The 24,315-nt window shown below is 34.7% G+C and overlaps 1 long non-coding RNA gene across 2 annotated transcripts in view; it reads right to left on the bottom strand.

The window, feature by feature from the left end:
* LOC144366871 (uncharacterized) overlaps positions 1 to 24,315 on the bottom strand; it is a 56,794-nt gene that overhangs the window by 18,451 nt on the left and 14,028 nt on the right. For both annotated transcript variants that reach the window (XR_013426016.1, XR_013426015.1), the window contains exons 4-5: positions 20,302 to 20,444; positions 12,643 to 12,871 (exon numbers count right to left, since the gene is read on the bottom strand). This is a non-coding gene — a long non-coding RNA (uncharacterized LOC144366871). The remainder of the gene's footprint in view (positions 1 to 12,642; positions 12,872 to 20,301; positions 20,445 to 24,315) is intronic.

Here is a 24,315-nt window from a genome sequence, read left to right on the forward strand (position 1 = left end):
TCAGGAAGCAGAGAGAAAACTCTGCTCACCAGGGACAAAAATATGTACCCCAAAGTCATGCCCCCAGTGACCCACCTCCTCTAGTCACACCTACCTGCCTACAGTTACCACCCAGTTAATCCATATCAGTGGATTAATGCACTGATTAGGTTAAGGCGCTCATAACACCATCCTTTCACCTCAAAATTATTTTTGCATGATCTTGCATATGAGATTTTGGGGGTACCTCATATCTAAGCTATAACACACCTTTTCTGATTTCATTAGAAATATATTTCTTCTTGGGAATTTATTATAGCTTATGAAATGATTAGTTAGGAAGTAATTGAAACTGATGATTGAGAAATGTACATGGTTAACTGGCAGCTAATATGACCATATAGTCCACAAAATTAATACAAATAATAAGGTGTTTACAATGATCCTTCCTCATTAAAAATGGGTGGAACTCTTGGCCAGATGTGACTAGTGATATTGTCTTTTTATTATGGATCTGGCATTGGGATGTGGATTTTAATACAGACAATCAAGAATTATCAGTTTCTTTTCCTGGTAGTGATCAAATTTTTGTCATTAAGTTTCTCTTTTTTTTCCCCATTATCCTCTAGATCTATGCAAAAGTTAGACCATAATATTTGCTCTGATGACATGTGCTTTTTGTGAAACATCTCCTGTGTTGCTATGGATACTTCTTTGAGACATGATTGTATTTTCTTTTTAGAACTCTACTATACTGGTGTCAAGAACTCAGAATGTTGTAGATCTAGCTTTTTTTTTTTTTTTACAGGAAATGATACTTTTTTCTTGAAAAAGTCATAGAACAAGAAAAAGAGGGAATGCAGGGTCATAAAGTCAATTGTTTTAGTTGCAGAATGTCTCAAATATTTCCTTGAGGCTTCTAGGGGAGAATTAGTTCATAACAGTAGAATGAGTGACTCAGAACCCAGTAGTATTTTTAAAAGTGTTTTACTCCTTTAAGTAATACATTGTTCTATTCGTGGGAATATAGTGGCAAAGAATAATTCATTGTTTAAACTTGCCTTAAGAAGAGAGTTAGTCATTGAGCTAATGATAGACTTTTTTGATTTCTAAGAATTTATCCCTAAACCATGAGTAGTATCCACACAAACTTGACTAGAGGGGTAATCGTCTTAATGTGCATATTAATAGTAGAAAACCATTAGTATCTCTTGGTTCAATAATAAATTATTCTAACAAGCAAGATGGAACCCTGAAGTAGCATGTTATTATTGATATGGGATGTTCATTGTATAGTTTTACTCTTTAAATGACAGGACAGTAGTATAGTATAATTTCTATTTTGAAATTTTAGTATAGCTCTTTAATTAGTGATAGAATTAAGAATAATTTTAAATTTCTTCTATTTATTTCTAATTATCTGCAATTGACATGTATTGCATCAGAATGTTATGCACATAATTTTCAATCACACTTAGTGAACAGTAATATTTCAGTTAATAGAAAGTTATGAGGTAAATTACATATTGATTAATTTGCTTTTTCATTTAACTATACCTTATGGACATCTTTCTATGTCAGAACATGTTCACTAACCTCATTTATTAAAAATTGTATTCTGTTTTATTGCCTAAATATATTAGTTTTATCAATACTATATTGATGGACAAAATGGTTATTTTAGAGCTATATTAAAAACTATTTGTAGTTACACCTTTATATACTTGTAAGAGTATTTCAAAGGACAAATTTTCGGTAATGGAATTTCTAGACCAGAGAGAATGCCAATATACTAATATTAAAAATATTAAAGCTTTTATTTAGCAAATATCCTTTAAAAACCTATCACTTTACACTCAGACCATCAGGGTACCCTTGTTACCATTCCTCTAGAGCCTCAAACACTGGTTATTATCCATCATAGCTGTTGTTCACAATGAAGTCACTATCAAAATGTGTGATGATTTAAATTAACTAAAATTAAATAAAGTTAAAATTTCAGTTTTTCATTCTCAGGAGTCATCTTTCAAGCGCTTGGTAGCTACCTGTGGCTAGCTGCTATCATAGTAGACAGCCTATATGGAATATTTCCATCATCTTGGAAATTTCTATTGCACTTGTGCTATTAGAGTTTTGACCTTTGCTAACTTGGCAAATGAGAAATACCTTTAAAAATTTTTCATTTCTTATTTCTCAGTTAAGCATGATTGTTGATTTTGTTTCTTTTTCTGTGAATTGCCCTTTCTTGTCTTTTGCTTACTTATGTACTATATTCATGTACTATATTGGTATTACTTATTTTATAAGATCTTTTTGTTAAGAATGTTAACCCTTTACAAATCTTTTGCACAGTTTTCCTTACTGTTTACTTTTCATCTTTCAGCCAAGTTTACAGTGTCTTTCATTACAGAGATTCAAATACATATGTGGTCAAATGTGTGTTACTGTAACTGTCATATTCTATCACTTCCACCACATACTTTATTATTATTTATTTAAGTTGCCTTAAATATACAAGTAAGTTCAGAAGAAATAGATTCATATAATTTTGAAGTTTTCATTTAAGGATAGTGATTCAATGTAACTTGAAGTAAGTACATTAAAACTGGTAATATTCAATTTTATATTTGTGGTTTGGGCTCACATTTATGCCTATCACTTTTAATCTTGTTTTGGCTATCCAGCCTATAATCTAATCTGACTAGTTTTGTGTCATTCAAAATTTTGTTCCAGTGAGGAATCATTTACATTTTCAACAATATAATTATTAAAAATGCCAGCAGAAGGGCTGGGGTTAGAGTTCAGTAGTGGAGTACTTACCTAGCACACATGAGGTCCTGAGTTTAATCACTAACACATAGCACACAGACATGCACACACACATATGTGTACACGTATGTGCAAAGTGCTAGCAGGATAGAGTCAAGCCCATAATATGGTGAGCAAATTAAATAACATAGATTTGAGATCTATTCAAATAATTTAAGCAATCTCTAATTTTATTTAATATAAAAACTATATTTTAAGATAGACTTTAATTTTTAAATATTATTTAAGATTATTCAGGAAGTTGTTGAAGATCTTTATTATCTATATATCACTGATTCTTATACAATTTATATATAAAGGTATTGATTAGTGAGGTTGGTGATTGGCAAAACACTAATAACCTAATAACCAGACTTTCCATCATAATACAGCAAGAAATATCACCTTCTCCCCAATAAACTCCATATTCCTGTGCTCTCTTTTCAAAATCTTGCTCTCACTCAAAGGGTCAAAATGAATGTTTTCTATATGTCCACTTCTGCTTGCCCAATATTTGGCTTACTTGCTGAGACAATGAATGTCAGCTCTCACTCCCTATTAGAAACCTTTAAATCTTGCCACAACAAAGGGATAAGAATTCACTGTGCTGCCCTCAACTTGAGTCTGTTGTTTTTGGGTGACTCCTGATAAAGCCTCAGCTTGCCTTTTCTCCAGTCATCTCCACATGAATCCCACGATCAATAGCTTATATTCCAGACACCATCGAGAGTGAGATCCTACCCTGAACACCAGGCTGATTTGGGTCCTACTGTCTCCTTTTGTTCTGAAAAGCTGAATTCTATATTTAACTTCCACTCACTCTGGTTGAGGCATTGCTTCAGTCTATCTTTTACTGCTATCTCAGGTTCAAGATAACTATAGGCAGGTGTGACCACTTTCCAGATTCACATCATAATGACCTCATCTTATAGAATGCAAGACACAGAGGATTAAAAGCTTGAATGGGACCCAGTTCATAATCTTTCCCTAAGGTACTAAGGTTGAATTCTTGGTAATTTCATTTGGGTCCCATCCTAAAACCTTTTAACTGAGTCAGTATAATCCTAGTTCCAAATACTTGCTTTTTCCTGTCAGGTAGCTTCAGACATTTTGTCTGAGACTCTGAAATTTTTTTTTAAAGAGGAGAGAGAGAGAGAGAGAGAGAGAGAGAGAGAGAGAGAGAGAGTTTTTTAATATTTATTTTCTAGTTTTTGGCGGACACAACATCTTTGTTGGTATGTGGTGCTGAGGATGGATCCCGGGCCGCACGCATGCCAGGTGAGCGCGCTACCGCTTGAGCCACATCCCCAGCCCCAAGAGACTCTGAAAATTATGACATTATTATATCTTCCTTCACAAGTATAGAGTAATCATTAAATTATTTTTTTCATTCAATTTGTAATTTATTCCAAACTCCTAAAGAATGAAAAGTATACCTTGCTCCAACTATCATTATGGTAGTAGCCAAATTTTCTAGAAAAGGTCCAGATACATGATTTGATAAATTCAGTTATCTTTATAGGGTCAGAGTATGGATTATTTGAAATAAAATTTGACATTGTATTCTGACTATTGTGATTACTCTATATGTAGCAGAGTTTCTTGCATGTAATATTCAAAACATATTTCTTGGTTAATGTATATGAATGATATATGACATGCATTGGATGAAAAAGTATTTGTGACTGTGAAAAGTCATGATTATTATTATCAGGGACTTCTGAATATGTTTCTTAATTTTTTTTTTTTGAAAACTCTTAGCATTTACATATTATGTCAGGCAGATCCTTTCCTCTTGGTACATAGAATAGTTCTTTCAACATAGCACCTGAAGGGGTCACTCATGCACAGGACAAGTAACATTCTCTCCCTGGCATCTACTCTTGAATTTGGACAGAGCAGTTGAATTCTGTCTTGAAATAAATGTTGTTTTTTCCTAATTTATATGTTCAGACTTGGGAATTTAAGGAAATTTGAAAAATCATTTTTGAAAAGTTTTTAATTCTTTTGACATTTTTCTAGAAGCTTATTCTAAGGATAAGAATGAAGCCTGGAGCACATAAGCATTAGGGAGATTAGATTTTTTTTTCAAATATTTTGGATGGAAATAAGGATGAGGGAAATGTCTTGTCAGATTTTTTTTTCCTCTATATTTTTTTTCCCTAGAGAAAGGATCCTTTTTTATTAAGGAGTAGGCTAGGAAAAGTTACAATTACATAGGCATATTATTTTCAAAACTCAAATTCAGTTGTGTTTTTTCGAATCCAAAATATAGCTCAAGAAAGTATCCTCTTGCTTCATGGTTTATAACTGATTTCACTGTAGGCAAGAATACAGGAAAATAAGCAGCTCTTGGCAATTAGATACTGCTGAGATAAACTCTTTTAATAATACTGAGATGACTCTTTCCCCATTAAAAACTGGGACAGATTAACTTCACCCAGAAAGCCAACTTGGAAATTCAGATATTTGTCTGATTATCATATATCTGGCTTTTTAATTTAAAAAGTATCTGCTTCTTATATAATAATGCAATGATTCTATGATAAAATTTGATATTGCTTTTGCAAATGCTTTATGTCCCTCTGTGAGAGAAAATGAGGAAGGCCCTTTTTCCACCCGTCCTCTGAGTCATCTTTTTTTTTATTTCTAAATTTAGTTGGGTTGACATCTTAAATAGTTTTATCGAGGAAAGTACAATCTCTTTTCTCGGTTCCTGGTGTTTGACACTTGCGTTTTCTTAAGCAATACTCATCGATTACCTAGAAAGTTTCTTTATGCTTTGTTAATTTGAGAGACCAGGCAATTTATTAGGTGTTTCCTGTTTTTAACTGCAGTCTGATTCTGAAGGAAATGAGGAGAGTCTGTGGCACAGCAGATGAGTCTGTGTCTGATGAGAGCCATGTGGGCCAAACACTCATTTTTCATAAGTGCTGTCATTTTACAGATGTATGACCTTTTTCTTCTTTCTCTGGAGGAGGAGGGGTTGGGGGAAGATAATGCACAGGGTTCATTTGAGAAACTCTTGTAGGCAGATACACAAATCATGTCATGTAAACCAGAACAGGCTAAGGAAACCTCACATCTCTTTTCGGAAGACAATAACAGATAGGACAGAGAAAGATGGAGTCGGCGATGATTAGGAAAACAGGAATGGTTAATGGATAACAGCAACGTGGCGCCAAGCTGTTCATTCCATGTCATAAAGATATGAAGCCACACAAACAGAGGCCAGGTAAAAGGTCTCTGACTGGATATCCAATCAATGCAGATGTAGATTTTTGCTCTGAGACTCTTTGGTGCAGTGTAATAGGAAGCACGGGGAAGTCACTTATACTAAATTCAGCTATTCCTAACTTAGAAGTTTCAGCATACCTAGGGTTGGCTTTATAGGTGTGTGGTGTGACCAGTGCAATCACACCAGGCCCTGAGTCAGATGCCTCAATCCTTGGTCTCATGTTCATTGTTGCCCTGCATTTTCATTACCCACTGGGTCCTGAAGATTATGTAGCCAGTCCTGAGAATGCCTACTAAATTGTGTTTTTAGTACACAGTACTTTGTTTTTAAATTCTGAAACCCTAGGTTCATATGGTCCTTGAAACCAATGGTGGTTCAAATGATCATCAGAGTAAGTCCATAAGGAGAGGTATCTTATGTTCTCATTGTACCCAATGCCCAAACCACTTGCCTTAGGACCTGGGTGTTTATTTAAGCAAGGCCAAAATGGATGAAAAGATCATATCTTGTTTTAGATGGGATGAAGAAAAAAATTATTCTCAGATTGTTTTCCTAAGTAGAACCCAAAGATTATGTTCTCCAAAGTCCATCAACCAATGTGTGCACTTGTGCGCACACGTGAACACAAAGCTAGGAATAAGTTCAATGTTAAAAATTACATATTATGTTAAAAACAAACTTCTATTTTATAATCTGAAGTGTATCTGAATGAAGTATGAGGTTTTCATGCATATGAAGAGAGATTACTTCATAGCCTGTCCTTGTGAAAATAAACCTTCAACCAACCAGGTATTCTTTGGAATAAACATTCTATGATATTATCATCACATCTTTTAAAAGTGTTCATTAAGAATACTATTATTTTTTCCCATAACTCTTGCTAAATTATTTTCTAACATTGAATAGGTTTTTTTTTTTTTGTATTCCCTAAGCATTTATACGAGGTCTGTCAGGACTGTATTATAAAGTCAGACCTCATTTGATTTTGAAGAACGTCTTTGTTTGATTCACTACTTTACTTTGTCCTCTAATAAAATCTCATGAGACGTGAGTGTAACTGATGAAAGCCAAGTGAATTATCTCATCTGGGGTTTATTTGACTTCATTATTAAAGGGAATTTTCTAATCTGAGCTTCCCAGTAGCTGTCTCCACCTCATGTACACTATAAACTGTGTTGGGAGCCTTCCCTCCTCCTGCTGTCTCTGATGCAGGAGTTAATGTTTATTTTGGGGGAACTACAAAGGAAGAAACTCTTTCACTTCAGTTGATCTTTTGCAAAAAGACAATAATGTGCTATCCAGCTTCACATCTTGTATCTAATGATAAATGTCCAGAGTGGCTCTGATATCAATTAAATCAAGTTCATGCATTCATCTTAAAGGACAATCAATCTAAATGCTTTCCGGCAAGGTCCAAGTGGACCATTAAATGACAGTTGCCAAGCAATTTCTATTTTACAAATCAATTCCATACTTGGATTGAGATATAAGTTTAAAATATCTAATCTATTACATAGTGATTTTTTTTAAAAAGACCCTGCCCCAAACCCAAACTGTTAATTATTGCATAGTCAACCCTGCAATTAAAGTCTGGATAGATTTGTGCAGTGAGATAACAGAGGAAAACGAGGGATAGTATCTCTCTATGGAACAGTTGCATCACACTTGATAGCCCTCTCATGGATGCTGCTGTTTGTTCCTTAGCAGAATGTCCTGGTCAATAGATATGCAAAAGTAAAGAGCAATTGAGATGAGCATCTGACTGATTATTGGAAAGAATACACCTCTATGAAAGGCCTGAAAGATTCTCCTCTATCCTAACATCTCAATACGCCCTATCTCTAGTTAATTTGTCAGGAAAATGTCATTGATGACCATATAACTATCCAATCATTTATTTACTCAAAGATAAGGGACCATGCGTAAACTTACTTATGATAGACAGTGATTCTTTTAAGAAACGAGATTTCTTTAAAGATTTGGTTTATCTAACAAAACAGAGCGAAGACTATAGAAAGATATTTAAAAGTGAAGATACGTGTCTTAGTATTATTCTGTTTTCATAACCAAACTTGAAGTCTCTACAGTTACTTCTAAGGTGACTTGGATTTGTTTTCAGCATTGTTTTGAAATCTTTTGCCTAATATATAAAAAGGTTTGTTCATTTAATTTTTATTTTTTCTACTTTTCAGTTTTTAAATCATCTACTTCTGGAAGTAATTGTCTTCATCCATTTACTCCACACTCCCCACCACTTTTAATAAATGATAGTCAGGGGCTGAGGTTGTGGCTCAACAGTAGAGTGCTCGCCTGGCATGTGTGAGGCCCTGGGTTCCATCCTCAGCACCACATATAAATAAATAAGTTAAACAAAGGTATTATGTCCAACTACAGCTAAAAACTAAATATTAAAAAAAAAGATAGTCAGCTCTTGTTTTAGTCTCTAAAGCCCATGCTTTTGAATCTGGAAAGATGTTCTAATTCATTTTTTTTGCTTTCCTTTTGAATTATCCCTCATTCATGTAATGCCTTATTGTATTTTCTATTGTATATTTAACTCAGGGACACTTGCCTGTATCTTTCGGCAACATTTTATTCAACTTAATACAAGGGGCATTGATCAAAATCTATGTATAAATTCTTTCTCCTTTATTTAATAAATCTACTGTATTGTAATTTCTATATGTGACAGAAATAAGGAAACATATGTTCATCTATTTGAATCTCAACAAATATACATAGAAATGTAATGACCCAACCATGGTGTTGCTTTGAATAGAATCCCACAATTGATCAAAAAGATGCTTAACTGCTTTTTGGGATACATGATTGTCATAACTGCATTCTTGAATAGTTTTTGACATGAAGGAAACATTTTTCTTTGCTACAAAGATTGAAGATCTAAGGAAAATATCCACAAAATAAAATGTGGAGGAGTGGAGCTTATGAGAGATTGGAGCATGTGCCTAACTCTTGCTTGTAACATTTCACTGATTTAATTATGTTGAGAGTCATAATAATATTTCCCCCTTTACAACTTCACAATAATGACAAATAATTGTAAAAAAACTGGCCAGGGAATTTAATGAAAGGTGAACCTTCCCCCACTCCTTTGGTACCAGAAATTGAATCCAGGGGCACTCAACCACTGAGCCACATCCCAGTCCTTTTTATGTTTTGGTTTTGAGACAAGGTCTTGTTAAGTTGCCTCACTAAGTTGCTGAGGCTGGTTTTGAACTTGGGATTCTTCTGCCTCAGACGTCTGAGCCACTGGGATTACAGTCACATGCCCCAGAACTTCATGAGAATCATAAAACCTTCTTTGTGAACCCTACAATGGAGTAGATCCTACCCAAGTTTTCAAACTTTTCATTAGCTCTGATGTGCATGCATATAAATTTGTATGAAACTTGAGATCACTGGGCTCTCCTAATGTTCTGACTATTCTTGAGTGATTTTCATATGACTCATTTAATCTTCCATTTCTATTGCATCTTCAGAAAGGCCTGTAGATCCCTATTTAAGGTTTCAATTGCTGCCCATGCTGTTTTGAGTATTAGGAAGCTCAATATTGTCATTGTGATAGAGCATATTCTGGCTTTTCCTTCTTAAAAAAAGGCAATGATATAATCTAACAGGATATTGAAAGCTGATTTCTCATTTTGTGCAATATCTACTAGGCAGCAATTCTGAATTGAAACAATATAGCAAACTTTTTACACTGAGCAGCAATATTTGTAAGTTTTATATTTTAGACTCTTTGGGAAATTGAAAATACAAAATAGTATGTCTGTTTTGCTTAATTGTACCATTGTAAGATTTAATCTTCAAGCAACATGCAAATCAGAAAGCAACATCCAGGAAAGAGTCAATCAAAAAATACCATGATTAAACAATTCATTTGGTAACCATTCAAAGGGACGCCCCAGCCCCTCATATTCTTTTTATTTTTCAGAGTAGTTGTTTTCTCTCTTATTTCCTCAGGTCTATGGCATCTTATTTGCATTTGATTTGCATTTTGTTCTTAATGGGAAAAAAGAGAAAGCGGGGAGATAAGAGGAGAGAAGAAAAAACAGTTCCAGATATCTAGCAGTAACCAATTCCTTAGTGTTAGCCTGTGCTTTTGAATATTTTATAATTTATAAACTGAAAACACATTATGCTCTGCTTTTTAAACAGGCTTTGTCACATGCCTTTCCTAAACCTTTTAAGACATTAGGCTTGTGACTGGGATAAAAAAATCTGCGTTCTTTATTTCTCCATATCTTTTGCATTGCTACACTGTGGGAATGGAAGAACAGAGGAGGTTAGAAGGAGATCCCAGTGCCTGCTAATCAGTTACAGAGGCAAACTGATTTTTAACGTTTTATTTTTATTGAAAAAATACATGTTGATACTTTAGAAATATCCAGAGAATAGCTGCTAGCTAAAGAATGCCTGATTTCTTAACCATCATCTGGACACAATATTTTGGGAGATGCTACTGAGAGATTTGTTGAACCCTCATTGAATTAAGGTCAACTCATCAATTCTTAACAAGAATATAAGTTGAAGCTGATTCCTAATAGCTTCTGGAATGTAAAAGAAATTCCGACCTTTAGTCTAGATGTCAATGGAAGCAGAGTCAAGAGTCAGAGAGTTTGGATAGGAAATTTATACATTGCTGATAAGAGGTGCAGATTGTCTGTGTTTCATGTGCTGGAATCCAGAAGGGACGATTCTACTTCTGCTCTTTAAAACCAGGACCAGTCATTTAAGCACTCTTTTATTTTCTTGTGCTAATGAGAAATTTTTTATGTTGGCAAATTGCTTTCTGGAGAGAAAATGAAAACTAACCAATGTAGATATTCAATAATTGCAACTTGTGTAATATCAGTGATTTGAATTTTGTGAGAATAAAGTCTCCAGTTAGCTGAAGTCCAGATCTGGGAGCAGCGGAAACATGGAAGAGAAGGGCAGAGGCTGTCTGTTCTTGGAAAAGGATGGTCATGTGCCCTGCGGCTTCCAGACAGCTGCCCAAGAGCCAGGCAGTGCAGGGATCCTGTAAAACTTCAGCCCTTGAATTCTGTAGCGATAAGGGAGGCTGTTTGGATTAACAACCCTGTCAAGGGGATCCCTCTGAAGTGCTTATTTGTTTAGAAAAAGAATCTCATTCATCATCAGGGAGTGACAGAAATGGGGGCTCTCTGACACTATATCTGAAGGCTACCTGGATGTATGGGCTCTTTTGGCACCTTCCATCATAAGGAAGAAAAAGGAAAAGACACTCTTGCTATTCAGTTTCAACTGAGTGTTAAAGGGAAATGTATTTATACATGTTCAAAGTTGCTATTTTTTATGATGCCAATTTCATCCTTTTCCTTATAAACCACTTTGGGGGAAAATTTGTCTTAAGTAAAAATCAGAGATGACAATCATAGCTATGTTGTTAAGTAGCATAAGATGGTCCCCCATCCTCCCAAAAGTAAAGTAAATCTGAAAGTGGAATCACAGTTTGCCTCTTAATTACTTTATTATTAGATCTTTTGAAACCTCTTTTATCAATTCCCCTAGTCTAGCATGTGGCTCTGGTATTTATTTGCTATAATAAAGAGATTATAAGCCCCAAATGTTTTTGTTTTAAAATGTTATTGCTGAAATAGTGACTCAAAAAGATTTGGGATAATTTCAAAGTTTTTGATAGTCTAGTATTTATAATGTTATTAATGTTATTAAAATAAAGTTCAAAAGCAAATGAATAACAAAATTAATATTGTTAAAATTAATTCATCTGAGAAAATGAATAACAAAAATTAATATTAAAATCAGTACCCTAAGTATAAATAAGAATATAATTACTTGCTAGGTAGGCAAAATTTTAGGTACAATACTTTATCAGTTATGTTTTGCAATAAAAACTTAATTCTAGGGCTGGGGATGTGGCTCAGTGGTAGAGTACTTGCCTGGCTTGTCCAAGGCCTGGATTCAATCTTTGGTACCACGGGGAAAAAGAAGAAACAAAAAACAGAACTAAATTCTGTAATATTTAGAATATGTATAATGATTAATAAGAGATTTCAGATTTATTTAAAACAAGAAATGACCTATTTCAATTAGCAAATTATAATATAAATCACAACTACTATGTCATGATAGTTTCATATATTACAAATAAGACTATATATTACATATTATATATATATATATACTTATTATATATTATCTGTAGAGAGAACCTGTAAAATTCAAAGCACATCTGCACTCTCTATTATAGCTATAATTTTAAAAGAAATATTATTTGCCAATAGTTATCCCTTTTTAAATGCATTTCTGCAGGCGGATATTATGATTTTAGTTTATATGTGAGGAAAGTGAAGTTAGGGCAGATTAAATGACATCTGCAAGACCAGACAACTAGTGAGTGCTAGAAACAGGCTTTGAAGGCCAGTTCACCTTGTACCAAGGCCCCTGCTTACCCTTTGTCCTGAGCCTTCCATACAGCCTTCCTTTAACAACTCTGTCTACATGTTCTGCAAATGTCACTGTTATTTCTAATAAAACCATGAGAAATGTATTTCTGAAAGGATGTAACAGCTACAAAGGAAAAAACAAAACCAACTACAATGCCTGATACTTACTGTCATCTAAGAATCAGACCCAGCATACACAGTAGGTTGGAAGAGCAGGCTGTTGTTAGAAGAAAACATGGTGCAATAGGCAGATTGTTTCTGATATCATCTTGCTGCTTCTTCTAATTTTTTCCAGTGCTGTGGGAATCCTCCCCATGACTGCTTTACTCAGATCTCACATCCCAAGAACTTCCTTCATTTTGTCTGATTTCTGAAGGTTTTGATATCTCCTAGATGACTATGGATAAAAATAGATTATCCTAGAAATCTGGTTAATGTATAGTAAGCTAACCTGGGTCTATTTAGAGAAATAAAATTATAACAATACCAAGAAGAGGAATAAAATAAGCAATAATGACAACTAAACAATCTAATAAAACCATGAGAAACGTATTTCTGAAATGCAAGCCTTGACACTACTACCTCCCCTACTCCTCCACACCAAACAAAATTTGCTGTCTACATTGACTTGAGCGCTATTTCATGATTTTGCTCAGGCAAGTGGCTTGGTTGTTCATTATAAGATCTTCTCTAAAGACTGACCGACTCTGAAGGCGAGAACCAAATGGCAATTAGGGATGTACAAATACACATGATCTTCACCTAATTCTAATCGAGGTCCCTAACAGAGAAAGCCATCATAAATCAAACTTCCAGTTCTTGAAAATGTTGACCTTGCTTTCTTCTGTTCAGGATATACTTGACCTCACCATAGTAAGAAACGGGTCATTTCAGGTGGTTAGTAATATTAGGGGGACTGGCATTAAACAATAATATCAACTATATTTGCATAGTACAGTATATAAATGTGTCAGGTCCTTTAAGTGCATATGTGTAACACACACACACACACATCACATAATAGTTTTAACAAGAATTGTCATTAGAATTGTCATGGCCATATTATATATGAAGGAACTGAGGCCCAAAGAAGTGTTATGTAGCTTACCTAGATGATACGGCTTCTTAAATGACCTTCTAGACTGTCTCTTGGAGTCCACCACCATCAGAGAAATGTGTCTTCAGGAGGCCTCTATGAGAGCCACTGTTAAGTGGACTTATGGAACTCTGATAGGCCTAAGGTATATAGACAGCTGTCACTGAGTATGTTTCTAGTGAGACCAGCTGCTCTCATTGTCTGCAGGGGGTACCAGTCTTGCACGTTGAGTCAGTCAGTTTGAAGGAATTAGTGTGGCATATTGGTTGAGGCAGGAAGATACCAGGGGCATTAGCATAGGTGACTGTCCATGATGGCTGGTTTCTCACATAAACTCTATCTACTTTCTCAGATCAGACTTACATTCACCAGGAAGCTCTGCTGTGCTTTATTCCAACCAAGAGAGGACGTCCTCATGAGGTCAGGACAGAGGAAACGAAGCTGCAGATAAAAAGCTCAGCAACTCACACTCCCTGGATCAAACTCAGTGCCATGACAATAAATCATCATTAGGCTTCATTAGCACCAGGAATGATGAGGTCAAATTCTCTGCTTGATAGTCTACCAATTCTCTACCAATAAACTTTAGGCAATGGGACTGGTTGGATTCCCCACACCACTGTCTCTCTTACCAGTGTTGTAGAATAGTGCAAACATCCCTTGCCATCAGAGCTTATCAAGTTCCTGAATTTGGATAGGCAGAATTTGGATAATAGGGGATACCTGTGTTTCCCGGTCCTCTTTTTTTCATATATTTTTTTCTCTCTGTCTTCATCTTTCTTGCAAATTCTTCCCAAGAAAATTCTCTCCATCCTGTTTCTCTGATGCTGTCACAGTTCTGCATTAGGTTTCTGTAGGTGGTGACTAGGTCGACATGTGTTTTGTGACCTCATCATCTGAGGAGTGAATTACTGTTTGATAAAAGGCTGCCTGAGAATTGCACTCCTGGGATCATTTTACTTCCTGGAAACTAAGAGCAGGGAGCCCTGATACTCTTTAGGAATTAGTAAAAAAGAAAATATGGGATTAAGTATGACACATTTAAATACTTCTTAAATCCTTTATCCTACATGACTCTCAAGTGAACAACTAAATAGGATTCTAATTGTTTTTGTGATATATGTATCTATGCACATGTGTATATGTGCATGTATGTATATACAGATATAGATATGTAACTCTTTAATTTGCAGTATTATAGTCTTCTTTCTAAAGTAACTTCCCTGTTTCAAGTCTTTATCTTCATCTACAAAATGGAATATTAACTGTATTCTATAGCTTATGGTTCTATCGTGTAAGCTATAGAACATGTAAGCTATATGTTCTATAGCTTATACTTACCTACTGTAGTTTTCTAGAGAAGGGCGTCTCAAATGTTAAAGTGTACATGAATCACTGGGGATCTAGTTACAATGCAGATTCCCTTTCAGCAGATCTAGGTTGAAGCCCAAGATACTGCAGTCTTACATATGCACAAGTGAGACTCCTGATACTTATCCCTGATCTACTTTAGAATAGGGGTGATTCTAGATTCCAGATCCTGGATCCTTCAGTAATAAGCCATTTTTTCCTACTCATTACCACTTTTGATGATGTTTTACTCTTCCTGTCCATGTGCATCGTGCAGATTGTTTCAGGTCAGCCTCTATTCTCCTGGTATTTTCTCCAGAAATAAAAATGAATGGGATAGCCTCTCATTGGCAGAACATGTCTTTTCAAAAGCCACATTTTCATGCCTGTGAAGGAAGTCCTTTGCACCCCGTTTTCCTGGGAGAATACATATCTTTGAACCACCCTTTATATCCCCTCAAACACCCAAGGAAATGGAGAGCCCCTGCCTCACACAACACTATAAGTCACAGGGGACACTGGCACAGACTGGAATACAGGCTTAGGATATAGAAATAGCATTTTCTCTCAAAACATTACAAAATCTACCATGAACTGTTCTTCTCTTTCTCTACCACTAGGAAAAACATGGCAGACTCAGGATGATGAAAGCAAATAATACTGGCCTTTAAGACACAAGGTGAAGTACAGAGCGCTCTAGCCGGCTCTGTAAATTAGAAACCTCCTGGATTCTGGGACTCTTGTGAGCACGTGCCTTTCTTTGAAAGGAGTTTGCAGTGATTATCTCACAAGAGTTAATGACAGTCTCCCCTGGAAAGTGCTAATTAATAACACAGGACCATCTCATCCAGTATTTATACTGCTGAAGTTGGTCACCTGCCTCCTTGGCAGGAGGACACTGGTGTGGCAGAGCAGGCACAGGAGCAGCAGTCAATCCCTCCTGATGAGTGCCAACCCCTCCGCACCCATTCGGAAGGCACTGCTCTCAGGACACAGACAGCCCTTCAGCCTCACAGCCTGATCTCCCCAAAGTGAAATCCTCCGTTCACCTGGTTAAGCTGGCTAATCCTAAATCAGCTTTTAGATAGTCACTTAACAACTCGGAGGCCCTCCAGCCGGATCCTGTGCAAATCCCGAGGTAAATGAGGCCCAGGGGGAGTGAAATGAATCAACACAAAGGATTTAAAATGAACAAATTCTCTACCTAATTGCGTTTTATTTCTTTTGTCTGAGAATTAGGTACAGTTGCCATCTTCTAACGATGTTGTATGATCTTCAGATTTATCCCATCAATGCTACATGACTAAATTTAAGAACCAGGTAATAGAAGAAAAGCTACATTTTCTATTAAATTTCTTGGTTGCATTGTATAACCCGCAGAATTTCAAAATCTGCTTGAGGCTGGATATCCTTGCTTGTAATTTGTTCATGCAGTTGAGGAAGTGCACACTTTTCAAAATATATGTGTTTTGTTATGGAAAGGACTGTGTGTCCTTTTGAGAGTGTTTTCCTCATTCTCAGGATGTCATAAAAATATTAGTGCTCCAATGAGAAGTTCTCAAATTTGAAATGCAAATCCCTTATAATAAACCTATTCATGTTCTCATTTAATAATTCAAGAATGAAGCCAGGAATCTGTATTTTTATCATGCCTACCAGGTAATTCTAATGCACACTTAAGTAGGTTCGATATTTCTTAAGGAAAGTGTCTTTTTAATTTGTAAATTTCTCATCCAAAAGTTAAAAGAGTAAAATTCAGGCATGAAGCACAACTTTTTTTTTTTTTTTTTTTTTTTTTTGGTGGGGCGATGGTTGCCTTGTAGTGCTGTCTCAGGGAGGAAAGAAACCACCTAGATGCTGTGGGAATCCACCACCCTGGATGAGAACTGCTGGCACAGGGCTAGTCCTAGCAGGAACAGATCCATGCAGAAAGATCCAAGGGAAGAGGGCATTTGGGAGCTCTGATGAGTGATTTTGAAAGGAAGGAATGATTTGAGTAGAGGCCACATGGTTTAACTTACAATGAACCTGCAGGTTTTGAAAATTGCAAGCTGGATTTCCTCATAAACATACATCAATCTCAGAGAACAGGAGGCTCTGCTCTTTGTATGCAATCTTTTGGGAGTTTTTCCTCATTCGGTACAAAAACACAGAAAATATGGAGTTGAGAATTTAAAAATGTAGAGAAATAGAAAAAGCTTTCGATAATTTAATAAAAAGCACGTGGGCAAATGCAAGCTCCAGTCACTTTCTATTTAAACTATGAAAGCTTAGAATTTGCTTTTAGGAGGGTAAGCACCATGTCCTTTGGCATTATTTTTTTTCTCTATTTTTTTTTTAAACCTGCACGTCATTTTGGAATGAAGTGGTAGCAATTATTGTCAGGGACCCAGGCAAGCAGTAGCACTTCAGAAGAATGACACATGATACAGAGTGAAATTGGGGTGCCACCTGCCACCGATCTTAAGCACTTATCTTTTCTGATAGACAATTATACAGGAAAAAAGAGAGAAATATGAACACACAGAGATATTAAAGTATTATTTTACTGTTCTTTTGGAATTAATAGAATATAAAAAAAAATCTCTGGTTGTCTTGTAGGAAGTTTAGTAAGTTTCCAGGATTAAATGGCTTTCCTCTTCTGTGAAGGGTCTGATGTAAACCCTTGTACCAAGGCTTAAAGTCTTAGGTCTGTTAGAAGTTTCCATCAGTCAGTCTGTATGTCAGTGGATAAAGTCGGTTGCTGATATAGCCTATTCATTGCTTTCTGGAAAAATGCATCAAACTACAGATATATTTTTTAATGATGAAGGAAGGCTGGGGAAATGTCGACTCATCCAAAGATAAAATGCATTTTCTAACTGGCAACATTTTGGAGCCGTGTTTTACCACAATGCTTTTCTAAGAAATTCTAAGTGCTGTATTTGATAGAAGTGGTGATAAAAAAGGCATGAGTTGTCTTTGGTAATCTATCTTTAGTTGCTTTCATGAAGTTGAAAGTATCTGTCATTTCCATGGTTAGAAAAATTTGTGTTCTATGTGTATTCTGCTTGGAATAATTTATTTTACACATTCAGTATCAGACAGATTAAGTGAGAGGGAATTTGTTTTACCCCTATTCTCTTTTATCTTAATTTGATGTACACTGTAATACTTAAAATACCTGCATTTTACAACAACATTATATTATGTGTAGTGGGATGCATGTAGTCTGTTGGTCAACTTACTTTGTGCTGAATTGTGTACTGTGCTCGTTCAAGTATTAAAAGCGGACAGAGAAGGGATAGAACACAGATCAAATGTGTCTGGTCTGGGCTTTGGCCCTCAGGAGTTGGTTAGTATATAGTATTTGAAAACATGTGATGGGAACTGTTCATAAACTTGGCTGAATACATATAAGTATCCACATGCTTTTTATGCCAGTGAATCCTTAATAGGCTTCTCTTATAGTTCATGTTACAAAGTTCACCAAAGGAATTTGCTAATGATTTAACATTGTTGAAAGTACTGGGTTACTTTTCAGTCCAGCTAGACTGGTAAACTTTCTATGAAGCATTTTAAATCAACCTTATTACATTGTGTTCCAATAATGGGGGGGGCAGTTCCCAAAAGACTTGTCAACTTCTCTTTTGTTATCCTGTTTTTACGATTACTTCTGAAGTTATATTACATTTATCAGATAGTCTTAGCACCAAATTATCACAATAGACAATGAGTGGATTCACAGGGACCTAAGGTGAATTTTGAAATTTTTCCTTCAGGTAAAACAACTATATTCAGAACTGATTTAGTCTATTCAGCTAGGCAGATACACTGTAACATTATTCATGTTTTAAAATATTATACCTAAGTCTTTGACTTAAGCACATTGCAATTGATCAACAAATATATGAAGAAATGTTCAACTTCTACTCGTAAGTTTCATGTCACTCCAGTCAGAATGGCACTTATAAAAAAATACAAGCAATAATAAGTGTTGGTGAGAATGTGGGGAAAAAGGTACACTCATACATTGCCAGTGGCAGTGCAATTTGGTGCAACCACTCCGGAAAGCAATATGGAGATTTCTTAGAAAACTTGGAATGGACTCACCATTTGACCCAGCTATCCCACTCCTCCGTCAATACCCAAAGGACTTAAAATAAGCATACTCTAGTGATGCAGCCACATCAATGTTCATAGAAGCTCAATTCACAATAGCTAAACTGTGGAAGCAACCTAGATGCCCTTAAATAAATGAATGAATAAAAAATGTGGTATATATACACAATGGAATATTCCTCAGCATTAAAAGAGAATAAAATATGGCATTTGCAGGTAAATGGATGGAGTTGGAGAATATCATGCTAAGCAAAGTAAGCCAATTCCAAAAAATCAAAGGCTGAATATTCTCTCAGATAAGTGGATTCTGATCCATAATGAGGGCGGGTATCTGTGGGAAGAATGGAGGAACTTTGGGCAAAGAGGAGGGAGGGGGGCAGTAAAGATGGTGGAATGAAACAGACATTATTACCCTGGGTATATGTATGACTGCACATATGGTTCAACTCTACATCCTGTACAACCAGAGAAATGGAAAGTTGAGATCCATTTGTGTACAATGAATCAAAATGCATTCTGCTGCCATGTATAACTAATTAGAACAAATAAAAAAGAAAGAAAAGCACATTGCAATAAAGTTATGTCCTATTGAGAGCTATAGAATAATATTTTTGTACACGAGCAAAAAACAATGATGGAAAAGTGACAAACTTGAAATTTCCCAAGAGATATCTATTGATTGGAAGAAGTTTCATTGCTTTCAACAAATATAAAACAGAAACATGGTGTTTTTTTTTTTTTTTTTTTTTGCAAGTCTAAAATTTTTGTAAGCCAAATTCTGTGGAATACATCAGCCACTATGAGTTCCAGGCTGGGATTTTAGGAAGGGGATCAACTCTGTTGGGGCCATGTGGATATCCAGCACTTCCTAGGAGAGAGGTTCATTCATAAGTAGCATCTGGCTCGAGGTTAGCTTTGTTATATTTGCATTTTCCCCCTTTACAACCTGGTATTCATTTCCTGCTGCTACTTTCTATCTCAGTTTAGATGATTTTTGGAGTTGGAATATTGTATCTACTTTCTTCCTTCTCTCTTCACCAACTGCCAACCCAGATGTCTAAAAAATTCTTGATTTGAATATAGAAAAGCTCAAAAAATTTTCCTTAAAAGGAGATTTGGTTTAAAAAAAAACAGTGAAAAGTACATGGAGAAAAATTAAAATAAAAGCTCACTTGAGTTTCTCAACAAATTTTTAATTTTAGATCACTATAAAAATAATCTTAGCAGAGTTTAAAACAAAAACGGTTAACCCCGATTCTAAGCAATAGAATAATTCTTACCCTATCATCATAGGTGAGAGATGTTTTCTCATTTACTTCTTAAACAATCCCTTGAGAGCAGTCCTTTCCACACATTTCAGTCACTCCTGTCACGCAACATAACTTGGTGGTCCAGGGGTTCAGGGGAGCGCCATGTTGGTCGTCTAAGAAAACAAGCCAATAAAAGTTAGCTGGGTTAATTTTTTATAACTGATAATATTAGGAGAATGCAGAGTTTATCAATTGGGAGGGAGAAAATCAGGATAGAAAACAAACATTAAACTCACATAGCACAGAAACAAACAAAACAAAACTTTGGTCAGTCACAGAAAATAAGGTCATGAAACAAGTCTTGAGTAAGGACAAATTTGCTTCGCTTTGTAAAAAGCTGACCATTCTTTTTATGATAATTTATCCTTGTTAACTTTCTGTAAATTTTCACCTTGAAATTCTCTGGATAGTTTTTATTTTAATCAGTAATATTTAATTGAAATTTTTTTTTGGATAGAGTAACTATTGAAGGTTTAAGATATATTTTATATGCTAAACTCTCATATGCAGAGGACATCAGATCTTTACCATCCAAACCTGAATGTCTTAGAACTGAGGAGATTGTTCCTAAGATTTCAGTCGCAAACTAACCCACAACTATCTTACAGACCAAACCAGAATTTCATCTGGTTATTTTTATTTATCATAAAATTGGCTTTTGGTTAAAGTGCCTGAATTATTACAAAGGAAAAAAAAAGAACAAACCTTCAAATCTATGAATAATTACCAAAAAATAGTCCCTTTGTGCTTTGCATGAAAAAAAAAACACATCCTGATTTTATCAAAATTTTCCCCAATAAAAGTTTGTTATTATAACGCAAAGTAGCAGTAACAGATGTTATAATTTTTAAGATTAAATGCTGTTGATATAACTTCAATAATCATAATCTTCCAATAATGGAATGTTTTTTTTTTCCAGAATCTCAAGCTTTTTGGAGAATTAGGGTCCCATATCACATCTTATCACATGTATTATTTTGGCGAGGAACGTGATCTTTTTTAGCATCGATTTCCTTATTTTTGAACCAGGGACTAATAATAATATAAAATATTTACTGATCCACTTTTCTGTGTCAAGTGCTATGTTAAGTCCTTTAATCACTCTTCAGAACAATCCTATGCTACCAGTGTACTATTATTCCCTTTTAAAGATGAAGAGACTGAGGCAAAAAAAAAAATAAACTTATCCACAGATCAGACAATAAATAGCAAAGCCAGGATTTATACCCAGGAAATATTGCTTCAATATTATTTATTTTCAGTTCTTCTATAGATCCTAATCAGTAAACCACTCTACCTTTGTGTTATTTTAAGTGTGAATTAAATATTAGAATATCCCTATAGAAGTAGAGGCTTCATAATTATATATTGGTTCAGAAAAATTTATAAACTTTCATAATGTTCTTTAGCCCTTTAGAGTTATAGTAAAAATATTTATATATTATATCATGTTAATCCTGGTGAATTTTAAAGTTGTGAAAAACAATTGAGTCCTTCTGAGTTGAATAGAAATTCAAGTTTATTTTCATCTGGCATAATTTATTTTAGACTTTCACATTTTGAATCTAAATCAATATGTGTAGAAATATTAAACAGAAATAAAAAAGGGATGTTGAAGAGAAAATGTGAATTTAGTTGTAAATTTTATATCAGGATATTACCATTTAATTACATCATTGCTCCTTGGGTTAATATAAAACCAGATGGATATCAATAGTAGGCAGGCATGATGGCCAATTAAGTTCAGATATTAAGATGTTCATTTAATAGCTTTTCATTGAGAAATATATGGATGTATGATTTTTGAAGTCCCTGACATGGGTAGTTCATAATTTGCATTTTATGATTATTTTTATAAGAATACTAATGCATATCACCTCAAATTTTAAAACTTCATTGAATACAAAATATGGGTAGAGGCAAGAAATTTATTCTATGCCATGTATTTAGGTTGTACTTTATTTAAATTGTGAAATAGGCAAGTACCTTTTTATATGATAATTTATTTAAAAAACAGTGTTAGAAGAGACCCTGTGCTTCAGCTTCATTCGCCTTTCGCACCATTTGCCTCCCTTTCTGGTTCCCAATGTTACTGGAACTCATAGAATTCCATTAATACCTGTGGAAAATTTAAGTATACATAACTTCAAATTTATAATTTTCTGTGTACCAGTTGGATAAAATATGCATAAATTAAAATTTACAATTTTTCAGTGTACTATTCATTCAGTGATATCACGTATATTCACAGTGTCATATGACTATTGCCTCTATATAAACTTTTTCATTATCCCATATAGAAACTTTGTACTTGCTAAATAATATTTCCCCCACTCTTCTTTCCCCTTACACTCCAGTAATTTCTATTTTATTTTCCATCTCTGTGAACTTTCTGAATTACCTATCTCATATAACTGCAATCATGCAATATGGACCTTTTTGTGCCTGGTTTATTTCACTTAACATAATGTTTTGAAGCCATCCATATTTTGGCATGTATCAGAATATCATTCTTTTTAAGGCTGAATAATATTCCATTGTCTGGATATACCATATTGTTTATCCATTTTTCTGATGATAGATCTTTGAGTTGTTTCCACTTTAGGCTATTGTAAATAATGCTGCTATAAACATTGGTTCAAATGTTTTTTTGCTTGGGTCTCTGCTTTGACTTCTTTTAGATATGTATTAGAAGTGGAATTGCTGGATCATAAGATGATTCTATATGCACATAACTTTTTGAGGAAATGACAAAATTGTTTTCCATTGTGATTTCATCATTTTACATTTTTATTAGTACTGAAAAAGGCTCCGATTTTTCATCTCTTCATCAACATTTTCCATTTCCTTCTTTTCCATCCTTCCTCTCTTCCTCTTTCCTTCCATTCTTTCTTTCTTTCCACCTCCCACCCAATTATATATAGCCATCCTAATGGACATGAAATGGCATTTCATCATCATTTTGATTTGCAACCCTTAATGACTAGTGATGTTGCCTGTGAAGGATTTAAGTGTTTTCCAAAAACTTTCCAAGAATTATATTGATATGCACCTTGTATGGCTACACAAATCATTGGAAAACCAAAATTTATTTCTTATAGCTTTCATCAGAGGAGGAAAAGTTGACTAAATGGGAACCAATACAATGTGATTTAAAAATGTGATTTATAAATAAGCAGAGACTGAAATAAAAATCTACTGCCTCACTTGTAAATAATAAGGTCTTGGACAAATTTTTCAAAATTGGGAAGCACTTACTGCCCTTGGGATATTATGAACCTTACATTGAGCAGTGTACCTGTGTTTATTCATTGCTATACTCCCACATTTATTGTAGTTTCTGGGTTATAATAGGTGCTTGCTAAGTATTTCCTGAGTGAATGGATAATACTGGTAATATTAAATCAAGAAAACTGTTGCTATTCTTATTATCCAATTAGCAGAGGCATTAGACCTTCTATTTAAGTAAATTAAAGAGGGCAGATCTCAATGTATACGCATTTTTATGATTTGAAAAATATCATGATATGTACATGTATAATATGAATATATTATCAATATATATCTCACATAAATATACAGCTCAGAATCACTTAGAATTTACAATATAATATTAAATTTCAAAACTTTCACAGAAATAAATTTTGAGTAGCTGAAATGGAAAGGAGTATATCCTCCTCAGTTGATGCTGCTTGGATTGTAAAATGATTTAGGATCTCTCTTAGAGAAGAATTTAATTGTTTTCTAGTAATGTAGGCCACAAGAGTTAGTAGAGTGTTTTGGGAACATAGCTAACCGAATAGATTCAGGTAATGCTATCTCAGTGTGCACTATTCATTTTTGAAATATGAGTTGTTCAAATGATTGCACATATAATATATAGAGACAAGTTAGATCCCTGCCTTTTCCCTTGGTTTTTCAAGCATTTTTAGCAGTTCCTTTGTGTTTGTCTGTTTGATTTTTTTTTCAATTTATACTGTTTTA

This window comes from Ictidomys tridecemlineatus, chromosome 9 (assembly GCF_052094955.1).
Source record: "Ictidomys tridecemlineatus isolate mIctTri1 chromosome 9, mIctTri1.hap1, whole genome shotgun sequence".
Taxonomy (NCBI): Eukaryota; Metazoa; Chordata; class Mammalia; order Rodentia; family Sciuridae; genus Ictidomys; species Ictidomys tridecemlineatus.